Source organism: Phacochoerus africanus, chromosome X (assembly GCF_016906955.1).
Source record: "Phacochoerus africanus isolate WHEZ1 chromosome X, ROS_Pafr_v1, whole genome shotgun sequence".
Lineage (NCBI taxonomy): Eukaryota > Metazoa > Chordata > Mammalia > Artiodactyla > Suidae > Phacochoerus > Phacochoerus africanus.
Window position 1 is genome coordinate 95,751,937 of NC_062560.1, and position 8,368 is coordinate 95,760,304.

Sequence of the window (8,368 nt, forward strand, 5' to 3'; positions counted from 1 at the left end):
TATGATGCATAAATCTTTAGTTTATCATTGTTAGTGGAAGATACCTGATGAAGTCTTAGATTATATTCACAAAACGTGTTTAGCGTCCTATAGACAGAGATGCTTATGTATATAAATACCAAATGGAGGAGTAGTTAGGAATTGAGGTCATAAAAACAATTATACCATGATTTCTACCCCGGAGACATTTACAGTCTAGCAGAGAAGACAGTTATATAGCAAGTTAATTACAATATAAAATACATAATGCAGGCAAATAAAAACTGTTATGGAAAAGTGTAAAGAAAGAAGTGATTATGATGAAACAAAGAAAGGAATAATGAAAATGGAAGAAGAGTGTCACAGGAGGCGACTTTTGAAGAGGATCTGCCAAGAACTACCAAGCAGGGGAAAGGCAAGGGGCATTATTGTCAGAAAGAACAAGTTTACACCAACTTTTACATTACAAAAACTGTACATTTTCTTTCACTGGCATTGCAAAAAATACACGCTTTCTTTGGCATCTTGATATAAAGTAACACTTTGCAGGTCTGTAAGCAAGATGGTTTTATGTCATAAATATAAAATCAAATAGGTATATATTCCAAACCCAGACTAGCTATAAGCACTTTAATATTTTAAAAAGATGTTAACATTAATATAGCAAGTATTGATTTAACAAATAATTTTTTGGAAATCCTGTCATGGCTCAGTGGTAACAAACCTAACTAGGACCCATGAGAATGCAGGTTCAATACCTGACCCTGCTCAGTGGGCTAAGATCTTGCATTGCTGCAGCTGTGGTGTAGGCTGGCCACTACAGCTCTGATTAGACCCCTAGCCTGGGAACTTCCATATACTACAGATGTGGCCCTTAAAAGTCAAAAATCAAATCAAATCATATAATTTTATTTTATTTTTATTTAAAAAAAATTTTATTATAGGGAGTTCCCTTTGTGGCTCAGTGGTTAATGAACCCGACTAGGATCCATGAGGATGTGGGTTCGATCCCTGGCCTTGCTCAGTGGGTTAAGGATCTGGCATTGCCGTGAGCTATGGTGTAGGTTGCAGACGTGGCTTGGATCCCATGTTGCTGTGGCTGTGGCATGGCTGGCAGCTTTAACTCTGATTCGACCCCTAGCCTGAGAACTTCCATATGCTGTGGGTGACACCCTAGAAAGGAAAAAAAATTATTATAATTGATTTTCAATGTTTGGTCAATTTCTGCTGTACAGTAAAGTGACCCAGTTACACATATATATATACATTCTTTTTCTCACAATATCCTCCATCGTGTTCTAAAAATTAATTTTTATTCCCAAGATGACAACCATATTACAAATTGTCTCAGTATTTTAAAAGGACCTCAAATGAGATACAAAAAGATAACTTTTTTTCCAAATGTCTTGTCTAGATAGAATTGGTCTAATTAATTTTGGTTTTCAGGGTAGCCCTTCTAAAGTGCAGCATGCTTAAATTTCATACCTGGGGTCTTATTACAAACCCTTGGACTCCAACTTAGTGAATCAGAATATATGGAGATGGGAGATTCAACAGAGGAGTTTGCACTTTATATAAATTCTTCAGGTGATGCTTAGATATTGCTGCTTTTAGAGAACTTAGCCTAAAAGTGCAGCTAAGATAGACTTGTTTCCTACAGCACCACAGAAATGAGAAACAATTGCAAATTTAATTGCCTAAGAAAATTTGTAGACAAGTTTACCTATAGATATAGCTATAGGTATGAGAGAGGGTAAATGAAAAAGTTTAAACTAATTTTACATGTGCAATGTGCATATACAAGGGAGTGTTTGGTGATGTAGTTAGAATTTGGGGCTTATATACCTTAGTAGGGGAAAGGAAGGGGTGAAAAGCCTTCCATGGAAAGAATAAATAGGTTTCTTTAGGAAAGACAAGTGAGTTTCTAGAAGAACAAACAAGAGATAGAAATTTTGTGATAATTTTGTTTATGCAGCTTGAGTGGTCTTTCTGTCTTCTTCATGGCCATAAAACTCCCCCAGGGAGATTTATAATAGGTTTACTCTTGGTCTCTGTCCTGGGAGTAGAAGCCACACCTAAGAGGGAATTTATGGCAGTCTTCATTTCTCAAAAGTTTCTGATTTTAGTCAGATATGGGAAATTATGAGATGGTTTCTTTCTGCATCTTTGAATCTCAAATATCTTCAGCTTAAAAACAAACTCTGTACCGACTATGGGGTCCCAAGTGTGTCTCCACACAAAGCAAGAAACCTTTTTAGAATGGAGTGTGTTCAACTATTAAAAGCCAGAGCAGACATTTTTGCTCTAAACTAGACAAATAGAGCAAAGGTGTGTATACACATAACTGGGCAAGGCACATTGGGTATCAGATACTAGGGAGGACTGAAGCAATGTAATTTCCTATCTCTACCTTAAGTATGAGAACATTCATGTTTTCCTGTCTCTCTGTTAAATAATACTGACACCAGGAATGCTTTCATGTCCTAAAATGGGACCAGGCATAAAAATTTAGCTACTCACTGCAGAAAATACTTGCTATTACAAGATGAGCCAACTAAAATAGTTAATTGTCAAGAATCAATTCAAGATCCTCATCCTTGCTGCACCACCAATCCCAAGCAACATTCTCATAATCTCTGCCCAATCTATAGGAGATTCCTGTCTTAAAAATCACCTTAAAGTCACCAACTCCAAGCATCAAACCCCTAAATCCCTATAAACACCCTTCCTTAATGTCTCCATTTTGGAAGAGCGATGGAAGTTTTCTCTCATACTGCAGTAAGTTTAATAGACTTAGCACTGCCTGATCAACAGACTGTTCTGTAAAAATTGTGAAATACTAACAAAAAAAAGCACACAAGATTAGTAGTTGTCCTTTCAGTGGAATGCTAGATGTTGTCTAGCAGACCTTTAGGAATTATCTGATTCTATTAAGATCTATGCCTTGCAATCGCTTTGGGCTATTTTATAATTCTTTATATTGTAGAAAAGTTATAATAATGCAAAAATATTTTTTAACCATAGAGATGAAAATGAATTTTTTTGTGGCGAGGATGCAATTGATTCAAGAAGAGATGACTCCACACATTACATTTTATTTCTCTGTGAGTATTGCTCAATTTTGCATCTATTAGGAAATTCATTTGATTACCTATATATGTGCCTATTCTTTGGACTCTCCCTTGAATCAGTATTAACATCTTACTTATCCAACGAGTAATGCGAGTGAAATACAACCTTTGATGTGTGGTTTATTTTATATCTGTATAAATTATGATTTTACCTATATATAAACCCCATGGTGGCCAAAACCCAAAATCTGTAATAGATACACATACACACAAAAAGAGAAAGGAATCAAAACATAACACTAAAGATAGTAATCAAATCACAAAAGAAGAGAACAAAAGAAGAAAGGAACAAAACAGAACTACATGAACAAGTTAAAAACAATGAAATGGCACTAAGAATATACATATCAATAATTACCACAAATGTAAATGGGCTAAATGCTCCAATTGAAAGATATAAGTGGATGAATAGATACAAAAATAAGATATATATACATGGGACTCACTTAAGATTTAAAGGCACACACAGACTGAAAATGAAGAGATGGAAAAAGATATCCCATGCAAATGCAAATGAAAAGAAATAAAAAAGATATCCCATGCAAATGGAAATCTAAAGTATTGCATAGCAATACTTATATCAGAAAAAATAGACTTTAAAACAAGGACTTGTACAAGAGACTAAGAAAGTCATTACAAAATAATCACCAGATAATTCCAAAAAGATATAACAATTGTAAATATATATGCACCCAACATAGGAGCACCTAAATACATAAAGCCAATATTAACAGACATAAAGGGAGAAATTGACAGTAACAATATTAGTAGAGGACTTCAACACCATGCTTACATCAATGGATAGATGATCCAGACAGAAAACCAAAAGGAAACACTGACTTTAAATTACACATTAGATCAGATGGACTTAACACACACACACATATATATGACATTCCATCTGAAAGCAGCAGAATACCCATGCTTTTCAAGTGCACATGGAACATTCTTCAGGTTATATCACATGGTAAGCCAAAAAAACAAGTCTCAGTAAATTTAAGAAAATTGAAACCAGGAGTTCCCATTGTGGTGCAGCAGAAATGAATCTGACTAGTAACCATGAGATTGCGGGTTTGATCCCTGACCTCACTCAGTGAGTTAAGGATCCGGCATTGCCATGAGCTGTGGTGTAGGTCACAGACACAGCTTGGATCTGATGTTGCTGTGGCTGTGGTATAGGCCAGAAGCTGTAGCTCTGATTAGGATTGGACCCCTCGCCTGGGAACCTCCATATGCTGTGGGTGTGGTCCTAAAAATCAAAAAACAAAAAAAGAAAAAAGAAAATTGAAACCATATCAAGTATCTTTTCTGACAACTAGAAATCAACTACAAGAAGAAAACTGCAAAAAACACAAACACATGGAGGAAAAACAACATACTACTAAACAACCAATGGATCACTGAACAAATTGAGAAGGAAATCAAAACATACCTGGAAACAAATGAAAATGAAAGTACAATGTTCCAAAATCTATGGGACACAGCAAAAGCAGTGCTAAGAGGGAAGTTTATAGCAAAACAAGCTTATCTCAGGAAAAAAGAAATATCTAACAACCTAACCTTACACCTAAAAGAACTAGAAAGAGAATAACAAAACCCAAAGTTAGTAGAAGAAAAGAAATCATAAAGATTGGAGAATAAATAAATGAAATAGACACACACACAAAAAAACTAGTAGAAAAGATCAATGAAACTAAGAGATGGTTTTTTCCAAAGGGTAAAAAAAATTGATAAATATTTAGCCAGACTCAAAAGAGAGCCCAAATCAATAAAATCATAAATGAGAAAAAGAGAAGTTACAACTGACACCACCAAAATACAAAGGATCATAAGAGACTACATGAACAACTATATGTCAATAAAATGGAAAACCTAGACACAATTGACAAATACCTAGATATGTACGATCTCACAAGACTGAACCAGGAAGAAATAGAAAATATGAACAGACTAATTTCCAGTAATAAAATTGAATCAGTAATAAATAACACCCAACAAATAAAAATTCAGGACCAGACGGCTTCACAGGTGAATTCTACCAAACGTTTAGAGAAGAGTTAAATCTATCCTTCTCAAACTATTCCAAAAAATTGCTGAGGAAGGAACACTTCCAAACTCATTCTATGAGGCTGGCATCACCCTACTACCAAAACCAAAGATATCATACACAAAAAATAAAATTATAGGCCAATATCATTAATGAACATAGAGGCAAAAGTCCTCCACAAAATATTAGCAACCAAATCCAACAATACATTAGAAGAGTCATATACCATGATCAAGTGGGATTCATGTCAGAGATACAAGGATCTTTAATATCCACAATTCAATCAATGTTACACACCATATTGTATATTGAAGAATAACTACACATTGAAGAAGAATACAAACCATATGATCAACTCAATAAATACAGAAAAAGCTTCAGGAGTTCCCGTCGTGGCTCAGTGGTTAATGAAACTGACCAGGAACCATGAGGTTGCAGGTTCGATCCCTGGCCTTACTCAGTGGGTTAAGGATTTCTGGCTTTGCTGTGAGCTGTGGTGTAGGTCGCAGACACGGCTTGGATCCTGCGTTACTGTGGCTCTGGCCTAGGCCAGCAGCTACAGCTCCGATTTGACCCCTAGCCTGGGAACCTCCATATGCTGTGGGAGCAGCTCAAGAAATGGCAAAAAGACAAAAATAAATAAGTGAATAAATACAGAAAAAGCTTTGACAAAAGTTCAACATCCATTTGTGATAAAAAAGAGTGCATATGGAGGGAACATACCTTAACATAATAAGTCCACAGCTAACATCATACTCAATGGTGAAAACTGAAAGTATCTCCTCTAAGATTAGGAACAAGACAAAGATGCCCACTCTCAAAACTTTTATTTAGCATACTACTGGAGGTGCTAGTCACAGCAATCAGATAAGAAAAAGAATTAGGAGTTCCCTGGTGGCCTAGCAGTAAAGGATCTGGTGTTGTCATTGCCATGGCTCAGGTTTGATTCCTGGCCCAGGAATGTCTGCATGTGGCAGGCAACCCCCCACAAAAATTAAAAGGAAATTAAAAACCTCCAAATTGGAAAGGAAGAAGTAAAACTGTTGTTATTTGTAGATTACATGATACTATACATAGAAAATTCTAAAGATGCCACCAGAAAACTACTAGAACCCATCAATGAATTAAATAAACATGCAGGATATAAAATTAATACACGGAAATCTGTTGTGTTTTTATACACTAACAATGAACTATCATATCAGAAAGAGAAATTAAGGAAATAATCTCATTTACAATTGCATCAAAAAGAATAAAGTACCTAGGAACAAATCTACCTAAGGAGGTGAAAGACCTGTACTCAGAAATCTGTAAGATGCTGATGAAAGAAACTGAAGACAACACACACAAAAATGGAAAGACATACCATGTTCATGGATTGGAGTAATTAACTTAGTAAAAAGACTATACTTCTCAAGGCACTCTGTAAATTAAACACAATCCCCATCAAAATACCAGTAGTATATTGCACAGAACTAGGACAAATAATTCTAAAATTTGTAGGGAAACACAAAAGACTCTGAATAGCCAAAACAATCTTGAGAAAGAACAAAGCTGGAGATGTCATGGTCCCTGATTTCAAAGTATACTACAAAGCTACCATCATCAAAAATTACAGTACTGGCACAAAAACAGACATACAGATCAGTGGAGCAGACTAGACAGCAGAGAAATAAACTCCTACACTTATGATCAATAAACTATGAGAAAGAAGGCAAAAATATACAATGAAGAAAATACAGTCTCTTCTAAAATTGGTGCTTGGATGGAGCATGATAATGTGAGAAAAAAGAATGTATACATGTATGTGTAAATGGGTCACCTTGCTGTACAGTAGAAAATTGACAGAACACTGTAAACCATCTATAATGGAAAAAATAAAAATCATGATAAATGAAAAAATAAATAAATAAAAATTGATGCTTGGAAAACTGGACAGATACACACAAAGGAATAAACAAAAGCGAAAATAAGCAAATGAGACCTAATTAAACCTAAAAGCTTTTGCATACCAAAGCAAACTATCAATAAAATCAACAAAAGACAATCTACTGAATGGGAGAAAATATTTGCAAATGATAAGACCTATAAAGAGTTAATATCCAAAATATATAAACAGCTCATACAACTCAACATTAAAAAGCAAACAACCCAATTAAAAAATGGGCAGAAGACCTGAATAGACATTTTAACAAAGAAGATATACATATGACCAATAGACACATGAAAAGATGCTCAACATCACTAATCATCAGAAATGCAAAGCAAAATCACAATGAGATATCACCTTATATCTGTAAAAGGCTATTATAAAAAAGAACACAAATAATAAATGTTGGTGAGGATCTGGAAAAAAGGTACCCTCATAGACTGCTGGTGGAAATGTAAATTGCTGCAGCCACTATGGAAAATTGTATGGAGGTTCCTCATAAAACTAAAAATGGAACTATCATATGACCCAGCAATTTCACTACTAGATATATATCTGAAGAAAATAAAAACACTAATTCGAAAAGATATATGAAACCCAATGTTCATAGCAGCATCAATTAACAATAGCCAAGATATGGAAGCAGCCTAAATGTCCATCAACAGATGAATGGATCAAGAAGATGTGCTATACATACATACATACAAGGGAATACAAGTGAGCCATAAAAAAGAACGTACTTTTGCCACTCACAACAACATGGATGGATTTGGAGCATATTATGCTTAATGAAATAAGGCAGACAGAGAAAGACAAATGTATGATGCCACTTATATGTGGAATCTAAAAAATAGAGCAAACTATTGAGTATAACAAAAAAGAAACAGACTCACTGATACAGATAACAATCTACCAGTCACCAGAAAGAAAAGGGAAGGTGGAGGGGAAAGATAGGGGTAGGGAATTAAGAGGTACAAACCACTATGGATAAAATAAATAAGCTACAAGGTTATATTGTACAGCATAGGGAATATAGCCAATTTTTATAATAACTATAGATAAAATACAACCTTTAAAAATTGTGAATCATTATGTTGTACACCGGAAATGTCTGTAATATTATACATCAACTATACCTCAATTTAAAGAAAAACCTTCATAGTAACAACTAGACTAATGTTTGATCAAACATTACCATAGCCCAGTAATGCTGACATGTAAAACTAACCATCACATAGCCCAAAGCTTTTTTAATATACTTACAATTGAGGTAAAATCAGT